This window comes from Megalobrama amblycephala, linkage group LG18 (genome assembly GCF_018812025.1).
Source record: "Megalobrama amblycephala isolate DHTTF-2021 linkage group LG18, ASM1881202v1, whole genome shotgun sequence".
Taxonomy (NCBI): domain Eukaryota; kingdom Metazoa; phylum Chordata; class Actinopteri; order Cypriniformes; family Xenocyprididae; genus Megalobrama; species Megalobrama amblycephala.
Genome location: NC_063061.1, coordinates 1,460,768 through 1,484,943, shown reverse-complemented (window position 1 = coordinate 1,484,943; position 24,176 = coordinate 1,460,768). Strand labels below are relative to the sequence as shown.

The 24,176-nt window shown below is 37.9% G+C and overlaps 1 long non-coding RNA gene across 1 annotated transcript; it reads right to left on the bottom strand.

Annotated features, from left to right (window-relative positions):
• Positions 1-20,924: 20,924 nt before the first annotated feature.
• On the bottom strand, positions 20,925-22,666 carry LOC125252986. Its single transcript, XR_007181319.1, has 4 exons — positions 22,042-22,666; positions 21,850-21,878; positions 21,449-21,521; positions 20,925-21,355 (listed from the first exon to the last, which is right to left on the bottom strand). It is a non-coding gene; the product is annotated as an uncharacterized LOC125252986 (long non-coding RNA).
• Between the last annotated feature and the right edge of the window lie 1,510 nt (positions 22,667-24,176).

The window sequence follows — 24,176 nt, the reverse complement described above, 5'->3', positions numbered from 1 at the left end:
GGGTAATCAAAGCACAGCGTCAGTGTTGGATAGCTTTAGGACGAAGTCTCCGAGCATCAGCCCCATCTTCTGATTTGATGCACAGTCGCGGTCTCTGCTTGATTCCTCTCGTTCCTTTTGTTTCTCTTCCTTTTGCCTTTCTGATTTGATGGCTTTTGGACCCCAGATGACAATGAGATGAAAGCAAGGGCCTGATGAAACACAGTCCGGCTCCTGCGGCTCGGTCTTATGGACGATATGTCTTATGCTGGGCCTGACCTGCACATATAAACAGCCCTAAAGCACGCTCGCCTTTTCTTTCCATTGCTTTGTTTGCTTATATTTATGTCCCTACATCCGCCACATTACTGATTTCCTTTGCCTTTCTCCTGTTTCCTCTCAATTTCCCACCATTTCTCCCTGTAGCTGCCATTAACCTAGAAAAGACTAGCAGCTTCCCAAAATAATCCGATTTCTTTACTAATGCCACCATAAAGAGAGTCTTTAGAGGAACATCCATATTTAACACGGTTTATCGTGTTTATGTGACGGAAGATTTGCAGATTCATGAAATGAGCAACAGAAGACCTGTTATTAAAGTTGTGTTAGTGGATCAGAAAGATGGCAAAAGTACACCTTTTATGCCATAAAAGTAAACAAAAGCAGTGATGATTACTGCAGCGTTCCCTTTTGCTCCAACAGAAAAAGAGAGTTTCCAAACTAAGACAAATAAGAGAGAAATAGATGGAGATAAGAAGGTGCCAAATTTACTGTCACCTTCTCGGCAGCTGTATTTAAAACTGTACAGGCTGTAAAGTTAAGGTGCAATTGTTACCTTAAGAAGCTATTTGTACCTGATTTATCCCAGAATTTGTTTTGTTGACCAAAATTGATGTATATGGGTTGGTTTAGTGATGTTAACTCTCTCCCCACCATTGACGAGATTTTTCGTCATTTATGATACAACACTTCCGCACCATTACCCAGGTTTCCATCCAAGGATTTTTATGCAAAAAAACAAAACAAATCAAATGTTTACCGATATAGCTGATGGAAATGCCAATTATCGTTATTTTTGCAAATGTCAACACAATGATTTTCTGTTGCATATAAATTCTATGTCGATACTTCAAATGTAGCAAAAAAAAAAAGTTGAGAAAAAGGGCTTTAACGCAAATAAATGTGGTGTCACATGACAGAATTTGCCTACATGCAGCGTTCGTGGTGTTGCACCTTTTTCCCGTAATATTCAAAGGTGCATTAAATCTATTATATTCATATTATTAAATTGTATTGGCCTATAAAATAATTTTATTGCTATTGGTAAGACGTGTTACCTCTCAAACATCATTAATTCTTATTTTTGTAATTTTGTCTAATTTGTTTTTTCTTGATAACATCTTAATTTGATGTTCCTTTCATTTAATAATTATCTTAAGTTGAATCCAGAAAAGCTATTCTGACACTATTTCTTAAGTTGTGATTAAGCTAATTGTAACAATATTTTTTTTTTTACAGTGGATGAGGAAAATATAGCATCTTGAAAGCTCATCAAAAATAAAAACGTGCCGTCTGTCAAATGAAGGAAGGCTTTTGCAGATGCAGATCCCTGACAACTGCAATTAATTCTAGCCATAGTTGTGTGTCAGTACATGATTAATTATTAGTTATACTTACATTCTCTGTATTTAATGCAGAATGCAGCCAGATGCGTATGCATAAAGAGCGTGTCATAGAGGTAAACCTGACAGTCAGGAAGGATGGAGTTATGCACAAGACATAAACAATCTTTGAGCTTTGCATGTGTCATTTTGCCAAACCACTTACTGTATGTCTGAAACTGAGGAATTTGGCCGTACCCAATGACATATTGCATTGCTCTGCGCTAAAGACGTACCGGCCCTAAATGTAAATAGAAAATAAAGGTTAGGTATTATTAATTTTAAAGGCCGCACTCATCCAGAAAAGGAGAATTTTTTTCTATTAGACACAGAGCACTGAACAAATAGTACCATATTTCATCCTGAATGCTATTATGGGCTCCATTAGGAGATCTTTCTGAGTAAACTGCTGTAAAATGGACTCACACTGTGATATACAGTTATTTGCAACTGGACAGTTTTGACTGCATGGAGGATTATTAAACCTCCTTAATTTTAAGTACAACGTTGGCAAAAATTGTTTTCGATAATTGTGACAAGCAATGTATAAACTCTTTAAATTTGTTTACTTACTATTTCATTACAAATATGATGATGACTAAAGTTACTCTAAAGTGTGCCACAAAATGCATTATTAAAATGATATTCAGTAAATATTGCAATATAAAGAATGCTGTCACAACCAGTTTTACACGGCTCTCCAGAATACTTGGTAACACTTTACATTAAGGTTCCCTGTGTAAAGGGTTTATAAAGGTGTTTGTTAATCAGTAATAAGTCATTTACAAATGCATTATAAAACATTAATAATGCAGTTATAACTGCATGAATAAAAAGGGCAACTAAAATGCAATACCTGCCAAATAGTGAGCCGTTTTTAACTCACGTGTTATAAATGCTTAATAAATGTATTTATTAACGCGTGTTTAACCCAAAACCGGATTCCTAGTTTATTTCATGATGCAGCAAAAATCAGACTAGTAGACTGAAGGGTGTTGTAGTTGTGGTTTTCTAATTAATATCTTATTAATATCTCATGACTGCCACTTTTCTTACTATGTTGCTTACCAGAAGTTTCTGTCTTGCCCATGATACTCTCCAAAAAGGTCATGATGCCTATCCACAGCAGTGTATAAAAACTGATTTCTTGTTTTTTTAAGATGAAATTCCATCTTTATTTTGAAAATAAAATATAAGATAATAACCATAACTTTATTCATGAGTTATAAACATTAATAGCCTGTGAAAATGAACCTTAATATAAAGTGGAAACCTGTGAACCATTTATGGGTAAGACAGAAACTTCTGGTAAGCAACATAAGAAAAGTATAGATATTAATAAAGATATTAATAAGAAAAGCACAAATACAACACCCTTCAGTCTAATTATGATAGTCAATTTTTGCTGCATCATGAAATAAACCAGGAATCTGGTTTTGGGTTAAATAAGTGTTAATAAATACATTTATTAAGCATTTATAACACGTGAGTTAAAAACGGCTCACTATTTGGCAGGTATTGCATTATTGTCCTTTTTATTCATGCAGTTATAACTGCATTATTAATGATTTCTAATGCATTTGTAAATGACTTATTACTCATTAACAAACACCTTTATAAACCCTTTACACAGGGAACCTTAATGTAAAGTGTTAGCGAATACTTGATTCTGATTGGTCAGTCACAACATTCCAAGCTGTGTTCCCATCCGGGTATCTGAAGACTGCATGTTTTTTATGTCTCTCGTATTACACCGCAGACTTGTTCTCGCTTGTTTCATACAATCACAGCTGCTTCTATCTCGTGTCTCTGTTATATTTATCAATTATATTCAAATCCAATCCAAAGGTAGATTACGTAATCCAAAACGTCCAAACATGTACCAGGGCATGAACTCAAACAGGGTAAATCTGGAAACCATAATCAAAACCATGGAACAGATAATCGATGGAGTGCTTAGAAATGCACCTGTGACACATACAAGACTTAGCAATGAATGACTGAATACACTGGACTTATATAGGCAGAGTTAACAATCAGGGATGATGAGTCGGGCAGTGAGTTCTGGGAAATGTAGTTCATGTTAGAATGACAATGAACAAAAGGGGAGTGCCCTCTGGTGGATATCAAGAGCACTGCAGCTGGTGATCGTGACAGTACTTTATCTTTTAAACTTTATACCATATGCCAAAATCCACTGTGTGAGACTGTGCTGACATACATTTGTTTATGTTGGCCAATCTGTGATTAAAGGAGTTCAAGAAATATCATTATTTTGTGTTCAATTATTTACTTACAGTATGTGTGTATACGAAATTCAGCCGAAATTAATATGAAATATGGTTGTGTGCAATGACCATGTGTTCATAGAACAAATAAAGAGGACACAGCTGACAAAAGTTTTTCTGGTCATTTCGGGGATGCGCAGGTGGCAGAGGTGGCCAGCAATCAGTGGCATTTGCTGTGTGGAGTCTGCAGGGGTGTGATGTGATTACCTTATCTTCACACTCACTAACTCATCTAATTACACAACTCCAGTGAAAGGGCACGCTTGCAAAAAAAGGTTAATTGCTTAATTTTCCTACCATATGTACATCCAGTTCATAAGTCAACTTTTATTGAATACGTACACACTATTTCAGAACTGCTTTGGCTTTTCTTCTTGATTTTATTTGGAGACACAAGCTGTGGTCCGAGTCTTACCACTGCACTTCATACAGAGGGCATGCTCTTCATGGAAGGACTTTGAATCCTCATAAAAAGGTCATCCGTGTCTGGATGCGCATCTCATGCCAAATAGCATCGCGCAGAGAGAAAAACATCCGTGGGGAAAGCAGAGACATTACACGGATCATTAGCTCCTGATATAAGAGAGGGAGCGCTGACTGGCTTAATGATGCTTTGATAAGCTGTTTTCAGGAGGTAAACATAATCTGTTAGCTTTTCAACACTTTTTTTTTGTTTGTTCTCGGAGCAATTTTTGCTGTGAAACGAAACTGTCATTTGCTTGTTTGCAGAACAATCCACAACTGCAAATGTTCATGCAACTGTATCTGTGCTGCTTCATGATGGAAATGTGCAATAATTAGACTTGCGCTCAGTTTTAGGTACAAAGCCCTACAGTACCATCCACAGGAGCGTGTGCTTGCTTTCTTTGGCCTTCGATCCACATTGAGATGCATTTTTGTCAACAAAGAGGGAGCTTTTTGAAAACGTACATTTGGAAACGCTGTTTTTGCATTGTAGAGTGAACTCTGAAAACAGAGGTATTATAAAACGATGATGCATAGTCATGTGATGCATATTGTACTAATAGATATCTATGTTTACACCGGTATTGTGTCTGTGCTATTCACTTCCACACTGTTGCTATGTGTCTTTGTATTCTATTCATATCGCAGTCCTGCAAAGATGACAGAAAATTTACTATATGGCCATTTTAGACCATATATTGGTGAGTGAGAGCGACCTGGGCACATCAGTGAATGGTGAGATATTTTGCTAGATAAAATGATCCTGCCAGAAGAGCATGAGAACTTTATTATGTCTGTATCATCTCAGTGAGCTTTTATGAGGTTTCACGCATGTGCAATAAGATGAATTTGGCGTTGTCTGACGTTTCAGTGTGGATGTGAAACGTTTGGAAAATGCTAGTGTGGACGGAGAGTGTTTTGAAATGAAAAAGCCATTTTTCAAATGTATCCGGATTAATGCAGACATAGCCTTAGAGAGATCAATTAATTCAAGAAAGATTTCACCCAAAAATGAAAACGATCTCATTGTCAACCCGTTGATACAGACGGCAAATGTGCCCTCTAGCGCTTTTGTTTCAACTCATCCGTTTCTTAAAATATCCTTACATTTTTGATGACTAAAATGTGTCCACATTTGTGCACTTGTAAAGAAAGAAGTACTATATATTGATTATGCAGTTAAGTCTTTGCATGTATCTGTAAAAGTAAAAATGATAGTTTTACATCTGTTTAAAGTTTTTTAGACATTTTTGAGAACTTACCTCAGCTTGTTGGTCTAACTTAATAAAATTACAATTGAATAATTTGTTTAGTACTTAAAATAGGTTATTTTTAATTCACTCTTGTTGACCCAGTCAGTACTGTCGCTTGGAGTTGCACAAGTTTTCTGTGTTTTTTAGGAAATGGAAAGACCTGTTAGTGGTTAAGGGTGTAATGTTTAGTTATGTTGGACATTTAAAGAGTTTATAGAAGTTATGATGACATTTTTGTCATTATCCATTGTGCTGAGGAGAGATTGTGAGTTGTTGTTGTTGTAAGCGAGCATGTTCTGATGAGGAGGAGCAGGACTGATGGTTTAATGATCTACAACAAAATAGAGCAAGCTTTGGTGATAACTAAGAACGTATTTATTTACTACAGTAGTAATTTCCCATTAGAAATTACATCAAAAGTGGAAAATGTTGGTCCACCAAACTGACCACCAACCACAACTTTCAAACATAATCTTTATTTTTTAGCTGAACTGCCGATCAGATGAAGGTATCCCAGGAGACAGGAAGTGAAGCTAACACTGGATTTGGACGTGCCTTGATGTCTTCCTACCTCAGAATGCATCCTCCGAAGGCAGCAGTTTTAAATTGTGTGCTGGTCCTGGAATTCATAACTGATAGCTAACATAACACTTATTCACATGCCAAGTGCATGCTTTCCCTTTACTAAAAACACATTAAATAGCACTTAATTTCGACATTTACTTTTCCTCTGCAAAGCATGCTTGGAACTAGAAATCCACTGCCCATTTTCAGTCGATGCAACAAAAATTATTAATGTAGTCCCAACACAAATGGATTAAGTTAACTTAACATTTCACAAATTTACAAACCCGATTCCAAAAAAGTTGGGACACTGTACAAATTGTGAATAAAAACAGAATGCAATGATGTGGAAGTTTCAAATTTCAATATTTTATTCAGAATACAACATAGATGACAAATCAAATGTTTAAACTGAGAAAATGTATCATTTTAAGGGAAAAATAAGTTGATTTTAAATTTCATGGCATCAACACATCTCAAAAAAGTTGGGACAAGGCCATGTTTACCACTGTGTGGCATCCCCTCTTCTTTTTATAACAGTCTGCAAACATCTGGGGACTGAGGAGACAAGTTGCTCAAGTTTAGGAATAGGAATGTTGTCCCATTCTTGTCTAATACAGGCTTCTAGTTGCTCAACTGTCTTAGGTCTTCTTTGTTGTATCTTCCACTTTATGATACGGCAATTGTTTTCTATGGGTGAAAGATCTGGACTGCAGGCTGGCCATTTCAGTACCCGGATCCTTCTTCTACACAGCCATGATGTTGTAATTGATGCAGTATGTGGTCTGGCATTGTCATGTTGGAAAATGCAAGGTCTTCCCTGAAAGAGACGACGTCTGGATGGGAGCATATGTTGTTCTAGAACTTGGATATACCTTTCAGCATTGATGGTGCCTTTCCAGAAGTGTAAGCTGCCCATGCCACACGCACTCATGCAACCCCATACCATCAGAGATGCAGGCTTCTGAACTGAGCGCTGATAACAACTTGGGTTGTCCTTGTCCTCTTTAGTCCGGGTGACATGGCGTCCCAGTTTTCCAAAAAGAACTTCAAATTTTGATTCGTCTGACCACAGAACAGTTTTCCACTTTGCCACAGTCCATTTTAAATGAGCCTTTGTCCAGAGAAAACGCCTGCGCTTCTGGATCATGTTTAGATATGGCTTCTTTTTTGACCTATAGAGTTTTAGCCGGCAACGGCGAATGGCACGGTGGATTGTGTTCACCGACAATGTTTTCTGGAAGTATTCCTGAGCCCATGTTGTGATTTCCATTACAGTAGCATTCCTGTATGTGATGCAGTGCCGTCTAAGGGCCCGAAGATCACGGGCATCCAGTATGGTTTTCCGGCCTTGACCCTTACGCACAGAGATTGTTCCAGATTCTCTGAATCTTTGGATGATATTATGCACTGTAGATGATGATAACTTCAAACTCTTTGCAATTTTTCTCTGAGAAACTCCTTTCTGATATTGCTCCACTATTTTTCACCGCAGCATTGGGGGAATTGGTGATCCTCTGCCTATCTTGACTTCTGAGAGACACTGCCACTCTGAGAGGCTCTTTTTATACCCAATCATGTTGCCAATTGACCTAATAAGTTGCAAATTGGTCCTCCAGCTGTTCCTTATATGTACATTTAACTTTTCCGGCCTCTTATTGCTACCTGTCCCAACTTTTTTGGAATGTGTAGCTCTCAAAATGAGCCAATATTTGGCATGACATTTTAAAATGTCTCACTTTCAACATTTGATATGCTATCTATATTCTATTGTGAATAAAATATAAGTTTATGAGATTTGTAAATTATTGCATTCCTTTCTTATTCACAATTTGTACAGTGTCCCAACTGTTTTGGAATCGGGTTTGTAATTTCAATTGACGTAATAACATTAAGTGCAAATGAAAATTACATTAAAAAGGTAAAGATCTGTGTTACTTTAGCTCATTTTCAAACTGAACTAACAGCTAAAATCATTTTGAGTGATTTTTTTGAGTGCACTCCTACCCTAATCCTAACCACTGATGATGCAGACTTAATCCAAGAACAGTGTCTTGAAGCAGTGCATGTTGCTTAGAAATGTTGTCAGATTTGAGACGAATGCCATCAGAGTACCACGAGAGTGATCCGTAAGTATGCTGAGCTTCTCTAATGCATCTGCACAAGATTTGAAGATGAGTCCGATAGCTATTTCATGACTGACCGGACACTAGTTGGCGCTGTTGGAAGCCATTGAGTACTAGTGATGTTCAGTTCCACAAACTGGTTCTTTAGGACAGTTCATTTCAATGCCATCAATTTCAAAACCAATTCATCGGTTCCTCACGTCATCACGCAATGATGTCCACGCAATAATCCTTGGCAAACTTCGCCAGTTGGTTGAACCGGCTCATTCGGTTCTTTTGTGTCGGCTTCGGCTGTGTGTCTTGCATCATCAACCCGGAACTAAAGTTAGATTCAGTTCAATTCATTGAACAGGTTACTTCCTATTACCGGACTCAAAAGAACGATTCATTCAAACATCAAACATCACTATTGAGTACTCAAGCTCGCAATAAACCAAGTGTCACACTGCGCTTCTTTTTCTTAACGCAAACCAGTGAGCCATAGGTGTGTTTACTCCATGTCGTAATTACCGTAATTATGAGATTTCAACTTGAAAAAAGCATCCTCGTAGAGCTCTACTCTAGTAACTCAGATATCATTTTGACAAGAAATCTGTAGTCGTGAAACCCCAAAGGAGGAGGAACTGCAGTTCATTTTGGAAAGTCAGACGTTACACGTTTGCCAAGCCACTTTATTTTTAATTTGCAGCACCTATGTTGTTAGTATATGACCTGCATTATCATAAGCTCTGCTTGTTTGTGACCCAAGTAAATTTACATTGCTATTGGTAGATTGTGTTGGTCATTATGGAAATGAGCTGCTGTGTCTGTGTTCTTTAATTTGCACATCGTCAGTATATCAGTTTACAGTCCCATTTGCGCTTTCATGAGATTGAAGTCTCACGATAATCTGCCCTGTTTAGTAAATCCGGCCCATCATGTCATCATGACAAAATTATTCCCTATTACATAATTTCATCACAATAAAATTTCCATGCCCTTTGCATAAGTGCATTGATGCCAAAGCTTTCTCATTGAAATCAATGGGTAACTGGCCGCATCGCAATCAAGATGCTAGAGGGCACTTTTGGCATCAGCACAGGGATGTGCATTTCTCTCGGACGTACAGCAGTATCTGAGGCGTTAGGAGTGAGAACGGGTTACTATTCAGAAGCTTGAAAACTTCAGTCTCCATTCAACAAAGGCCTGCGCTTAGATCCACACCTCAACTCCTTTCAACCCTTGCAAAAGGAAGAACCTTAGCCATATCTAGTGTCCAGGGGCCTGATGAATATACACTTTACACATATATAAATAAAATAGTGCACTGGCTCTGCAGTGAACAGCCTCTCAAATATTTTGCCAATGGCAAATGTATTTTGTATTACTTATACAGGTGCTGGTCATATAATTAGAATATCATCAAAAAGTTGATTTATTTCACTAATTCAATTCAAAAAGTGAAACTTGTATATTATATTCATTCATTACACACAGACTGATATATTTCAAATGTTTATTTCTTTTAATTTTGATGATTATAACTGACAACTAAGGAAAATCCCAATTCAGTATCTCAGAAAATTAGAATATTACTTAAGACCAATACAAAGAAAGGATTTTCAGAAATCTTGGCCAACTGAAAAGTATGAACATGTACAGCACCCAATACTTAGTTGGGGCTCCTTTTGCCTGAATTACTGCAGCAATGCGGCGTGGCATGGAGTCGATCAGTCTGTGGCACTGCTCAGGTGTTATGAGAGCCCAGGTTGCTCTGATAGTGGCCTTCAGCTCTTCTGCATTGTTGGGTCTGGCATATCGCATCTTCCTCTTCACAATACCCTATAGATTTTCTATGGGGTTAAGGTCAGGCGAGTTTGCTGGCCAATTAAGAACAGGGATACCATGGTCCTTAAACCAGGTACTGGTAGCTTTGGCATTGTGTGCAGGTGCCAAGTCCTGTTGGAAAATGAAATCTGCATCTCCATAAAGTTGGTCAGCAGCAGGAAGCATGAAGTGCTCTAAAACTTCCTGGTATACGGCTGCGTTGACCTTGGACCTCAGAAAACACAGTGGACCAACACCAGCAGATGACATGGCACCCCAAACCGTCACACTGGACCTCAAGCAACGTGGATTGTGTGCCTCTCCTCTCTTCCTCCAGACTCTGGGACCCTGATTTCCAAAGGAAATGCAAAATTGACTTATCAGAGAACATAACTTTGGACCACTCAGCAGCAGTCCAGTCCTTTTTGTCTTTAGCCCATGCGAGACGCTTCTGACGCTGTCTGTTGTTCAAGAGTGGCTTGACACAAGAAATGCGACAGCTGAAACCCATGTCTTGCATACGTCTGTGCGTAGTGGTTCTTGAAGCACTGACTCCAGCTGCAGTCCACTCTTTGTGAATCTCCCCCACATTTTTGAATGGGTTTTGTTTCACAATCCTCTCCAGGATGTTGTTATCCCTATTGCTTGTACACTTTTTTCTACCACATATTTCCCTTCCCTTCGCCTCTCTATTAATGTGCTTGGACACAGAGCTCTGTGAACAGCTAGCCTCTTTTGCAATGACCTTTTGTGTCTTGCCCTCCTTGTGCAAGGTGTCAATGGTCGTCTTCTGGACAACTGTCAAGTCAGCAGTCTTCCCCATGATTGTGTAGCCTACAGAACTAGACTGAGAGACCATTTAAAGGCCTTTGCAGGTGTTTTGATTTAATTAGCTGATTAGAGTGTGGCACCAGGTGTCTTCAATATTGAACCTTTTCACAATATTCTAATTTTCTGAGATACTGAATTTGGGATTTTCCTTAGTTGTCAGTTATAATCATCAAAATTAAAAGAAATAAACATTTGAAATATATCAGTCTGTGTGTAATGAATGAATATAATATACAAGTTTCACTTTTTTGAATGGAATTAGTGAAATAAATCAACTTTTTGATGATATTCTAATTATATGACCAGCACCTGTATATGGATATTTTTATTCTAAAAATGACTTTTAGCAATGTATCTCATATTTTCCTAGTGTCTTGTAGGCTACCATTTAACACTGTAATATTACTTGGATGAGAATATGCATATGGAAATTTGAAACTGAAAAAAAAAAATGAAACATGCACAGGTTCTGATAAGGGCAAACCTGAAAATGTTCAAGCTTACACAAAATGTGCCTTTTATGTATTCCGCACACTTTTTAGAATGAAATCTATGCAAAGTTTTAGACATGAGGCCCCAGAAGATCACAGAAACGTGAGAGAAAGAAGAAATGCAACTTATTAGAAAATACTGTGAAAGTCATCAGGTCTCACTTTCATTTTCTTTAGAATATGTAAAGATGTAGATTTCCCTTCTTTTTTAATAAAATTGCACAAGGGTAAATCCACCACACTGAACTCCTCTCAATATATAGCAGCTGAAATAGTAATCAGGATACATTGCTTTTCTACATCAGCTTCACACATGGCTGGCCTTTTGTGAATCAATTTAGCATTTCAGTTTAGTCACACGAGATCCATCTCACCAACATTAAAGTCTTCTCATTCCAACACTGCTTTGTTTTTACAACGTAATTCAGAAACTCTATAAGGCTCTGATTTGTTTTAGGATCCCAATTGAAGGATAATAATTTGTTTGTGCAATGTACCAAAGTGTGCATTTAGGCATATTGTAATTCATTTACTGACAATAATTATTGACAAATGGGTTGGATTCGCCCATATTTAAAGGACATTTTTTTAATCTAATACCAAACATTAGCCATGCAGCTCTTACTAAACACCAGAGGCCTCATGTAAAACACTTTGCATCGATTTGTGTTTATGCATCAGGCCCCAGTGGGCTGACAATTTGCATTAATTGTTTGCAGTATGGAAGTAATTGAATGGAATATCCCAGGTATGGCTGGCTGTTTAAGACATCAGATCAACTCACAACTGTAGTAAATCTACAGTAAATGTTTTATTGAATCACAGATTTACACTGAAGATGTTGCAGTGAGGTTGCAATAAAGTGCAACTATTTACCACAATTTCTCAAATTTTGCAATAATGCAGTTTGGCGGCCCCACTTTATATTAAGTGGCCTTAACTACTATGTACTTACATCAAAAAATAAGTACAATGTACTTATTGGGTTCATACTGAAATGCAAAACACTTTTGCTGCTATTGAGGTGGGATACGGGTAAGGTTAGGGAAAGCTTTGGTGGTATGGGTAGGTTTAAGGGTAGGGGTAAGGGAAACTAATTACAGATGTAATTACATGCAGGTGTTTTTAAAATATAAGTACATTGTGAAAACATGTATGTACACAATAAGTGCATTGTATCAAATGATTAATTTAAATGTAATTACATTACAGTTAAGGCCACTTAATATAAAGTGGGACCAGTTTGGCTAGAGATGCAATTTTTTTTTTAATTAAAAGTGTCATTAAAAGCCAGAAATGTAGGCTGGAAATAGAGCCTGACAAGAAAAACAACGTTAACAGATCAGAAAACAGAAACTTTTACATGTAAAAGCAGTCAGCATGCACAGGTTCATAATCAGGTTTAATAATATTTAATGCAAACATTGATAGTTTTGCCTCTTGTTTTCAATGTTAAAATATTAATAATTTATTAATATTACAGTGATAGTAGGAACAAAATCATGGGTGTACGCATAAGTTTTGGTGCATTACTAATTTTGGCTGAAATAAAAAATCTTTCTTAAAATCACCATAAATCTGTTCATTGTGAAAACAATTCAATTTATAAAGAAATACATATATATATATATATATATATATATATATATATATATATATATATATATATATATATATATATATATAGTGTCTACAAATATTCGTATGCAAAAAACTGAAAAAACTACAGAAGGGTCAGACATTTTTACCTTGATGACAAAATGACAAGTCTATCAATCTTCCTTATCCTGGGAAAAGTGGAGGTTCGGTACAGCAATCAATAACGTCACAATTAGTTGCCCTCAGCAGCGAATCACAGAATCAGGCACAGCTGGACTGGAGCTCCGCTTGGCCTGCATCGTGCCAGCTGCCCGTCCTGACATTAGCCAGCTCCTCTTGGGACGCGCTGACATTTCTTCAAGCTCACGGAGGCGACGTGTGTGTGATGGTGAGTGTGTGTGGGCTGCTCACCTTGACTTAGTGACCTGGAACTGCATCCAAATCATGGGACTCCCAGAGGCACCTGAGAGAGCCACGTGAAGGGCTGAAGTCTAGATGTCTGTCAACACTCATCAGTGTAGCACTGAGCTAATGACAAGCAAAGAGGCTCTGTGACCCGGGATGCTTTGGGGAAACTGGGCGGCACGCGTGACCGGAGGTTGGCCGTTTTCTGCTTTGACCGCTAGCAAGAGCAGATTGCTAAGACTGACTTTAACAAGTAGATGGTTGATGTGAAATTTCAAGCTGTTTAGGTAGCATATACTGCACTGTGGCATCCTGTAACTGATCTAAAACTATTGTAAACCACTGCTAAATTCCTCTTTAACTATTATGCATGCAATATTTATGACCTCATATTAATTGAGAGAGTATTTCAAAGGAAATTGTGACAGATATACACTTTTATATATAAATCCTATGTTATATAAATCAATGTTTTTTAGGTTGATTCAATTATAATATGACTTGAATAAAATTAGTTAATTAGATGTTACCTTTTTTTTTTCTTTTTTTTTTTACTTTTTAATAGTTTTACTTTTAGTTAACAATAACAACCCTGCAACTCTACTACATCAAGCTTCAATTGTACCAATGATAGTAAAAACTGCTATTTTATAGTCAGGATGCATGAGAAATTGTTCATTAAATGTCTGAAACACATGTAAATCAGGCCAATCTGATTGAAGGATGGCAGTCTCATAATGTTATACAACATTATATATCCTATAGCGTCCTGTAATATTATACACCTGTGTTACACACCATATAAAATGGAGCCTTCATTACATGTCATCAAATTTGGATTGTTTGAAGAAAGATGTGCAGGCATGGCCAAAGCATGGCAATGTGACGCAGCGTCTCTTTGCCTTCTAAGGGAACCAGGGTTACATATGTAACCCAAAGATGTTCACTTTTGAGGGAGCTCAATGCTGCGTCAGTTGCTGACGCTATGGAGATGTAAATACCCACTATGCTTCGCTAACCAATGCCTGTCTGTGAGCTGTGAAAGTTTTCACCAGGCAAAATCTTGTCAGGCAAAGCACTGAAGAACTCGATGGAGCTTGGCACAGAGTAGCATATAAGCATCAGCAATTAAATAGGATGCATCCTGTGACACCACAGCCTTGCTCTCTAGAAAGCCCAGTGTTATATGTGCTAGGAAAAAAAGCCCCAAAGCTTCCACACTTGCATTAGACTAATCCGAGCCACCGGCTACAGGACAGCCTAGAGCCCCTAAGAGCAGAGATGCCAGGGTAAACTACAGACTTAGCTGAGTCCACAGTACTACATCCAGCAGCCTAACCAGGCAATAAATTAAGTATGGAGTCGCTTACAAAAACTCTACATATTATCATAATGGCCTCTAACACATTTTTTTTTTCTTAAGGGAACGGCGTACTGAAGAGACCATGCCAGGGAAAATCCTCAGCTTCTATGTTTTGTCTAGTCTTGAGCTGGAGAGGGAACAGAGACCATTCCACCCTGTTCAAAGCCCTTCTCTGACCTTTAACTAGCCTGGGAATGGGCACCAACCCATTCACAACCCAGTCGATGAACTTGGGAGGGTGACAGATTTTTATCTGTCAAGTTCAACCTTACAGATATTCACAAGGAGCATAGCCTTTGCTTTAATACCCATTCTGTAAGATTGGGAAGGGTGACAGAAAAGGGGAGCATATCACCCAGCTTTAATGGCCCAATCTGATAACTGGGGAGGGCAGCGGGTGAGAGAGTGGGCCTCCTGCAGCTTGGACCTCTTCAGCTCTCAACCAGGAGGAGCCTGGATCCGACGAGGTATGAACTTCCTAAAAGTCCAGAGGGTGAGTGTGGGACATCAAGGAGGTATTTCATACTCTTCTTTATGTCCGACAGATTTAGCTACATATGCCTCTCAGTCGCCACCAATGCAGCCATAGAGCGGCCGATAGAGCAGGCCATCTGCTTGGTGGCACGGAGGGCTAAATCAGTGGCGTGCACAGTTCCGTAACCGCCTCAGAGGATGTCTCACCCTGGTTAAGGTTTTTGAAGAGCTTGGCTTGGTAGGCCTGCAACACTGTCAGAAGCAAGAGAAACCCCTTCAAACTCCTCCACCAGCTCCTTTTGCAATCCCCATAATAGCAGCTACTGCATTGGCTTTGCAGACAGGGAGCCGGAACCACAAGGCGCAGAAGCTTGGCTCCCATCTCTCACGAAGGGAGCCACTGGTCGCATTGAGTGCATCCAGCTCTCTCAAGGGCTAAATGGGCGTGCTATGAACCTAAACAGAAAACATATAAATTGTGTGCGTCGCCAGGCATTAAAAAACACAGGCACAGTGATGCACACTTTCTGAACTGCAATGTTTTTTCGCTTTTTAACTGCTTTCTTTCACCAGAACGCAAACAAGCTGCTTCCTGAAGACAACAAACCTGATGACATGTAATCCAGGCGCTCTTTTATACACAGGTGCTCCATGCGACATCACAGGACTGCCAATAGCATTGGCGTGATTTCACACGTGCCTCGGACACGAGGTCCACTGAGTGTGTCCCCCATAGCATCAGCAAATGACGCAGCGTTGAGTTCCCTCGAAAGGAAAACCTAGTTTGGTAACCTTAACCCTAACTACCCAATAACATAGCTAACACACCCTTATCATGAACCTGGCTGAAAAACGGAAATATAGACAATTATATTATGGAAATAAGACCAAAATAACGAAACACAGCCTAGAAAACACAACCTAGACTAAACATATGCTAAAGGTCAACATGTTGAAATTCCAATATTCTCTGAAGTTATTAATGGCACTGAAAGTCCTCCGAGATCTCCATATGCATATTCAATGTTCCCAGAGGGAAACTCATTTAAGCACATGCATTTGTTCCACAATTACACATTAATATAAAGATTGCAGTGCTGAGAGAGCGTTTCCTTAAAAAGCAAACCCAACTTGTATAGCATGTTTACATGTTCGTTTCAAATATTTCTGCATTTAGTAAAAAAATCTTGTGACACATCACATACTGAAAAAAAAGATAGCATTACGACTGCCCTTAAAGCTTGAGAGAAAGTCCAATTTCCCCCTCAAAACATAACAGATCAGTGCTGATGCTAATCGCATCTTTATGATGACAGATATTACTCATCATAAATAAACTATAACAGTCAGGCAGCCAAGAACATTAGCAGGATTCAGATAATGAGATGGAAAAATGCTCTTCCCTCAGACATATAGAGCCTCATCGCCTCACAAAGGTACAACACACCCCACCTTAATAGATACTAACATGTTCCTCTGTCCACTGTAATTTATTTTCTAATCCCTAAAGGAACACGGGGTAATAACATCTCTATAATATTGTGCTTTAAGCTTGGGGATGTTCTCTTTTTGTCTGACAAATGGTGTTTATGTTGTATGCCTGGTGATAAGTCAAGCAGATGCATTACTAGCAGCTGTGAAACAACACTATTTAGAAGAACTCTGTAATTTTGTGATCATTTATGCAGTCGTGTTAGAGCAATAAAAGCTAAATCATTGGCTCCATAAGAGATATTGGAAACACTTTTAAAATAAGGATCCAACTGAAATTAACTCACTGAGAGCAATTCATTTGTTACGTTATTTATTAATCTTTGTAAGCGTTAGTTAATACAAACACAACTATATTATTTAAAACTTGAGATGTTTGTGACACTGGCTGTCGAACTACCCATCCCTACTTTTAATTTAATTTCCCTCAAATTCCCTGTGTTTTTTATTTCCTTTTAATTTTAAGTTTCAGTTATCTAGTCTAGAATCCGTTCATTTTGTTTGTTGGTTTTGTTTTCTTTGTTGAGCTCCAGTGATTATTCTAGCTCCCTTTTTTAGTTTCTCTAGTCATAGTATCATTAGTAGTTTTATTTTGCTCTCATTCTTATCTTTTGTTGTCTTGTGAGTCTATTGTGAGTCTTGTGTTGGCTCCTGCCCTGCTTCCCGTATCCTCCCTGGCCGCTGATTCTCTATGCCTGGCAATTAGACTGATGCAGCTTCAGTTACGGATCCAAGTGTCAAGCCTCTGGTTTCTTGAACTCCAGTGTTGTCTTTCCATCTGGTGCTGCCTTACCTCCTCAGTTCTCCAGCCCAACATCACCCGGGTCTGATCTCGGCATCATCCTTACCTGCCTGTTCTCCTGTTTGGATTGTCTTCATGCCTCACCTTCCTGTTTGTGCCTGGTCTATTGTTGTCAAAAATATCACCCCCTTGTTCATTCTGTGTCTGGGTCCCCTCTCTAGTAGATTGCCATGACAGAATCCTGACACAACTGAGGGGTCAGGAATGAGGAACACAAACTTTTAACTGAAAAAAACAAGGTTTTATTTGAACCCAAACTAAGGAAAGTCACTTACAAATTTACACCAAAAACAAAATAACAAAAAACAACAAACATGAAAAGGATAAAATAACTAACAGTTAAAACTGACCAGCACAAATGAACAAAGGAAAGGATGGGCCCATTTAAACACAAGAGGGGAAATAAAGTAACTTTAAATTGAACTCTTTCCCTGCCATTTTCCGTCATTTATGATTTATAGCTTCCCCCGCCATTGAGAGAATTTTCTGGCAATCCATGTTTTCACTGTTATACGTAGGGGGCGCAGTCATGCATCTTCTGAAAGAGTACTGAATCTCCTGATCAAAACACAGGTGAAGAAGAAGCAGAAACAAGCATGCTCATGTTGTAGTCTTTGACAAAAAAAAAATTTTTTTGCTTTTTTAATTAAATTTATGCACATTCAAGTGTTGATAAATAAGAATTCATGAAGCTAGAATGTTTTGTTGTTGTTTTAAGCAGAGGCGCTGTTCATTCTTTTGATATTGCATATTCAGGGGGTATTCCAGAAAACAAGGTTATCTTACTTTCAAACATACCCTGAACTTTCGGTTGATTACCCCAAACCTTGCTTACTCGAGGTATGCTCGTTCCAAAAATGCATCCGGGAGTAAGTTCAGTGAGTATGTTAACAGTTAACAAACAAGACATTCTCAACAGAGCGACAAATCACCATGTAAACGGACGCTAAGAAAAAGCGCACCATACTATTTCTTTCTTCTTCTTTTGTTTAATGGCTATTTACACACTTAGTGCATATCGCTACCTATTTGGTGGTTCGGCAATATTTTTTCAATCTTTTCATCTAATAATCTTTAATCACTGTGAATAAGAACTATATTGTTTGTTTGATGCTAATTATATAATAAAAATAAAGACTGATTAAACTAAGTACTGTATGTGCTTGCAAAAACATGGCTGTAAATGACATAAATATACAACTAAAGTAACCAATTAATGAGAAATCCACTTTTCCCCATCCAACAATGGTTAAATGCATAGTTCTTGCCCAGACTTCATCTCTTCATCTCATGTGAGTGCACTTCATTTAAACACATTCAACAGACGTGCAGTATTATTCAGTTCTCCGTGTGCAACACTTGCTCAACTGGAAGAACTGTGAAGAATGCTGATAGCGATGCTTCGCCCTCAAACACCTTTAATTAAACAGCCTTATTTGTTATTTTATGCAAAACGAGGCTGGGGCAATCATGTGAAGAACTGTGATGGCTGGAATTTTTCCAGACTTTATTACGTTCATTAATGTGAGAACTTCAGCATAACTAGCTACCATTTGTCCAGATGGAATACAGATTGATGAAAGATACAGAATTAAAGGGTTAGTTCACCCAGAAATAAAAATTATGTAATTTATTACTCACCCTCATGTCGTTCCACACCCATAAGAACCCTTCGTTCATCTTCAGAACACAAATTAAGATATTTTTGATGAAATCCGATGGCTCAGTGAGCCCTGCATTGCTAGCAATGACATTTCCTCTCTCAAGATCCATAAAGGTACTAAAAACATATTTAAATCAGTTCATGTGAGTACAGTGGTTCTATCTTAATAATATAAAGCGATAAGAATACATTTTGTGCGAAAAAAAAAAAAAAAAAAAATACGAATTTTCAACAATATCTATATGCTCAAAACGATTTGATGTAAACGTGCCAATCCTTTCAGTGAAAGTGCACCGGATAGGCATTGCTGAATGATCTGGTGCTTTATTAGCATGTTCCTTGCATCACTTAAATGACACACTCATTGTCACCTTTGCATGTTCAAGTTGGTTAAATCATGGACGTTGAAAAATGAGCCTAACATAAATCAAAGGAAAAAGACAACAACTTTGACGAGTGAACGTAATGCCCGTGGAGCGCTTGGAACTTTTTCTAAAATAAACATCATTTGTCAAGTTTCAGCAGTTCGCCACTTTGCAGACAGATGTAAATGGATGAAATAGAAGTAGCTTGAGGCGTGTAAAGTGAGAGCTGATCAAAATCAAATGGAAGAATATAAAGTTGACCTGAGCTGTCCTCATATTCAAACTCCAGAAAGATCCATCAGGCCTTTGGCAAACATCCATCACTGACATACTGTCATCTCAGCATTTAGCCTCGAACCGTAGATGCTCCTACTTACAAGCAATGAAATCATAGAGGAGAGGAGAATTCTCTGCCCAGGGCTTTGAACACCCCTCCAATTACTCCTGCCAAGAGCCCACACATAATTGGCAGTGTATTAACAAGCAAATTACATTAATTAGTGGATACAAATGGATGAGGAATGATATGCGCTCTGATGGGGGACGCTGCATCATTTGCATGTCTTCAGTCTGGTGTATAATGGAAGTAAATTAGAGGACAGTGTTTCAGATCTTCACATTCAGCAGAACCGTGGAAATATGAAATGATGCAAATTAATCATGATGTGCAAAACCACCTAGTCAAAGCGGAGGCTTAGCTTACCAGATCAATTAGAGGTTTACAAGGTTTCATCATAAACAATAATCGTACAGCTAAGAGGATGCACAAAGAAGTAGTGTTTCAGTGAACTTCAGTCTTTAACTAAATTCATTGTGTACCAATTGATCTGTAGAATATTCAGCAACTTGGGCATATCGTAGCAGAATGTAGCCACACTTTTTAATTAAAGGTCCTTGATTATGATTTCACCTTTTTAACTTTAGTTAGTGTGCAATGTTACGACATCTGCAAAGTTACGACACTCAAAGTTCAATTTCCTTTTACAGAAGTCGCTTTTTACACTGTTAGCCCGGATAAGTTGAATTTACTTAAAAAATTTGAGGAAACTGGTTGCCCTAAAAAAATTAAGTAATGATTAAGTAATGTGAACTTAAAAATTCAAGTTCATTTAACTTAAAATGTTTTGTAATATTAATTACTTTGTAGTTATTACACATAGTATATTTAAGTTCAATGTACTAAGCAAGTTAATTTATAGCAACTTCTATTTTACTACAAAATTAAGAAAAAAGGCAAATAAGAGGTACATTCATTCAATTTTGTTTTATTTTAATTCAATTCCAAATACAACAACATTTTATGTCCTGAAAACATTTCCTTATAAAACGTGAAAAAACTAGTTTTAACAAATCAGCTTATTGTTAAGCACATAAATAGTCTATCTCAGAATCACAACAAATTGCATCAAAACTATATGGTTTGTTCACACTCGTGAGTTCACAATAGTGGCAGTATTCCATTTTAGGTGCCAGCTCACATTTTCCTAGGTTGAGCATTACCTGCTGAATAAAATATAAAGTATTTTTCATACAGTTAGGGTAGTCCAGTTGCAGGGCATAACTCAGTCAGAAAAAAGGACACAGAAGTCCTGAGGTTGGTCGGTTCATCCATCACCAAACATCCTTCCAAGACGATCTTCACTCATGATGGGTTTAGCTGAGCACTTTATAGATCAACACAGACGATTCTCACTGAAGTTTGCCTGTATGAGTCCTTGTCAGCTGCAACCTAGTAGAGGAAGACAAAGATCGACAAAGACATTATCATATAATAATGCATCAGATAATGGTATTGTCAAATACTCCATGCACCAATACATACCTGGTTTACTGTAGAAAGAGCTGGCCATTGAAGTACCATCAGGCTGATGTCAGGCTCGTCGTTGACAACTTTTCTGTGAGGAGCAAACATTAAAGTTAAAGTCTTGATTATGGCACCTGATTTTATGGTTTACATGTAATTGTGCACTGTGCAGTATGCAGATTAATAAAATAATCAGCCAAAGAACAGGTCTCAGTAAACCCACATGACACACAGCTGATATGGAGTTTTTGGTGAAGGCTGTATAAGTGTACATATTGTGCATAACGTGTGATATAAATGTACATGTATATGTTCCAGATGTAAACAAGGAAATTGTTCTGTTCTTGTATAACTTCATTGTTTGAGCCTATAATGTTTAAATAGCTGAGCTTTTTCACAGTTATAAGGGCAATACTTACACTTCTAATCCAAAGCATCTCTTCTTGACCTGCAACACAAAACAAGATAGTCTGTTGTTAAGAAAGCTATGAACCTAGATAAAACAGTATATCCATCTGTTTTTGTTTTCAACTAGTTAATTAACTTTAACTTAATCTTTCAATCAATAGCCGTGTCGAAATAAAACACGGTCGTTAAATTATTGCACTCACCATTTTCGCGCTTCATCCTCTCCCCTCTGCTGGAAACGCGGGTGCGGGCGCGGGCGCGGCCGCGGTGTTCGCCGACAGCCAGAGGTTCAAACTAAGTGTACACGCCCAAAACAGCTCCTCGTGTGAAAAAGAAACAAACGACGAAATAACGCGCGTCGAACTCGCCGATCAGGGGTTCATGCACGGTGATCCACCGCACGCGAGAGAGAACACTAGCTAACCGGAGAAAACAGTTCCGTCGTTTAAACTTTAACAAACTATTTTCACTGCTCACAAACAGTCTCTCAGGGGGGGGGAAACGATAAAAAGGCAAATGTTTGGAAAAAAAATGTCTGTAGAACTTGCCAAAACAAATGTTCCAACTTCTCATCAACAGCTCCTTGAATTCACACACACCACGACAAAATGGCGTCATTACCTGCCGTAAACCAATGTGTAAGAGGCGTGGTCAGGAGAAAAACTTAATAATTTAAGTGCATTTAACTTAAATTTATTAACACGTTCAAATTACATCCACAATTTAGTAGCATATACTTATATTTTATAAGTAATGCAATCAAACTTAAATATTTTAAGTATATTGTAATTATATAGTTTAAGTAAATATAAAATCCGGGCTAAGAGTGTAAGAACTACAACAAATGGCTGGTAGGGACTACAATGAGCTTCTTCCTAGGTTAGTGACATCACTAACCCTACAATTTACATAAACCCCGCCCCCAAGAACACACAACAAAGGGGGCGGGGCCATGTTGGGCTGCTTTAGAGAAGAGGAAGAGTTGTTGTAGTAGAGTGTTGTTGACATGCCATCATTTTACGCCGGACTGCTTCACAAACGAGGGTCAATTCAACACAAATGATGAACATGACGGCACATGCTAGTGGATGAGTTGAATCAACTCCACAGCAACTACATCAATTTATCCACTAACCATTCAGAAACGTCCAGTTTCATTCTAAAAGTTGTAACTTCTTCCTGAGTCTCTCCATCAGTGTCGACTCCGGTTTGAACAATGTAAGGCTGAACACCGTTACTGACAATCCTCATTTTGGCTGCGCGAGATTCTCCAGCTTTGTTGTTGTTGAGCTGTTAAAGCTCCGCCCTCTTCTGGAAAGGGGGCGGGAGCAGCGGCTCATTTGCATTTAAAGGGACACACACAAAAACGGCGTGTTTTTGCTCACAACCAAATAGGGGCAAATTTGACAAGCTATAATAAATGATCTATATAATGATCTATAATCTATAATATCTATAATAAATAAGGGTCTTTAACCCTTAAATGCATGACTGTTTCGCCAATCATTATTACATATTCGGGTCTTTATCGACCCGGATCTATATCTAACACGGAAGGATCTCTACCTGTCGCGATAATATAAAACTCCTCTGATATTAGAGTAACAATTACAGAAGAATAAAATAAATCATATTTTCTTACCTTTTGGAGCTTGGATGTTTTATGCCATCATCACTGTCCTCGTCAGAGCTCATTTCCCAGTAAATTCAGCAAATAATGGGCTAGTTTTATGTTTGAGGTCGCAAATATGAGCCTATTCGCAATCTCAAACGTATTCTCAGAACTATATAATTTTCAGCATCTTCAAAATCAATATTCCGATCGCTAACAGCTTTACCAGATCCATCCAGTAACAGTTACAGTCATATTTGATTGCGTTTAGTACTTGCTCTGCAGTAAATCACTGAGCCATTTCATGTTTTTGTTATTATTTCGTTTTCTGTCTGAATAAGTCGATGATTTTTACTTCAGTTGTAGTTCTAGTTATTTTAGTATATCAAGTTAAACTAAATGAAAATGAGAAATAAAATGTATGGCTTTATTACAATTTATTTCAGTTAATGTTTATTTTATTTCAAGTCACAGTTTTATTTATTTATTTATTTATTTATTTTGTTGTTGTTTTTATGGGTTTATTTTTAGTTAACTACAATAACCCTGCCAGGAACATGTATTTTTTAAAATATGGTCAGTTTTGATTTGATTTGATGCTCAACCATTATAAAGATGACCATTTTGTTACCTGAAAAATGAGACAAAACATGACATGACAACCGTGAAATTCATTTCACTCTTTACTGTATGTGTTTATACAGCAAAAGCCCTGAAACGAAAAAC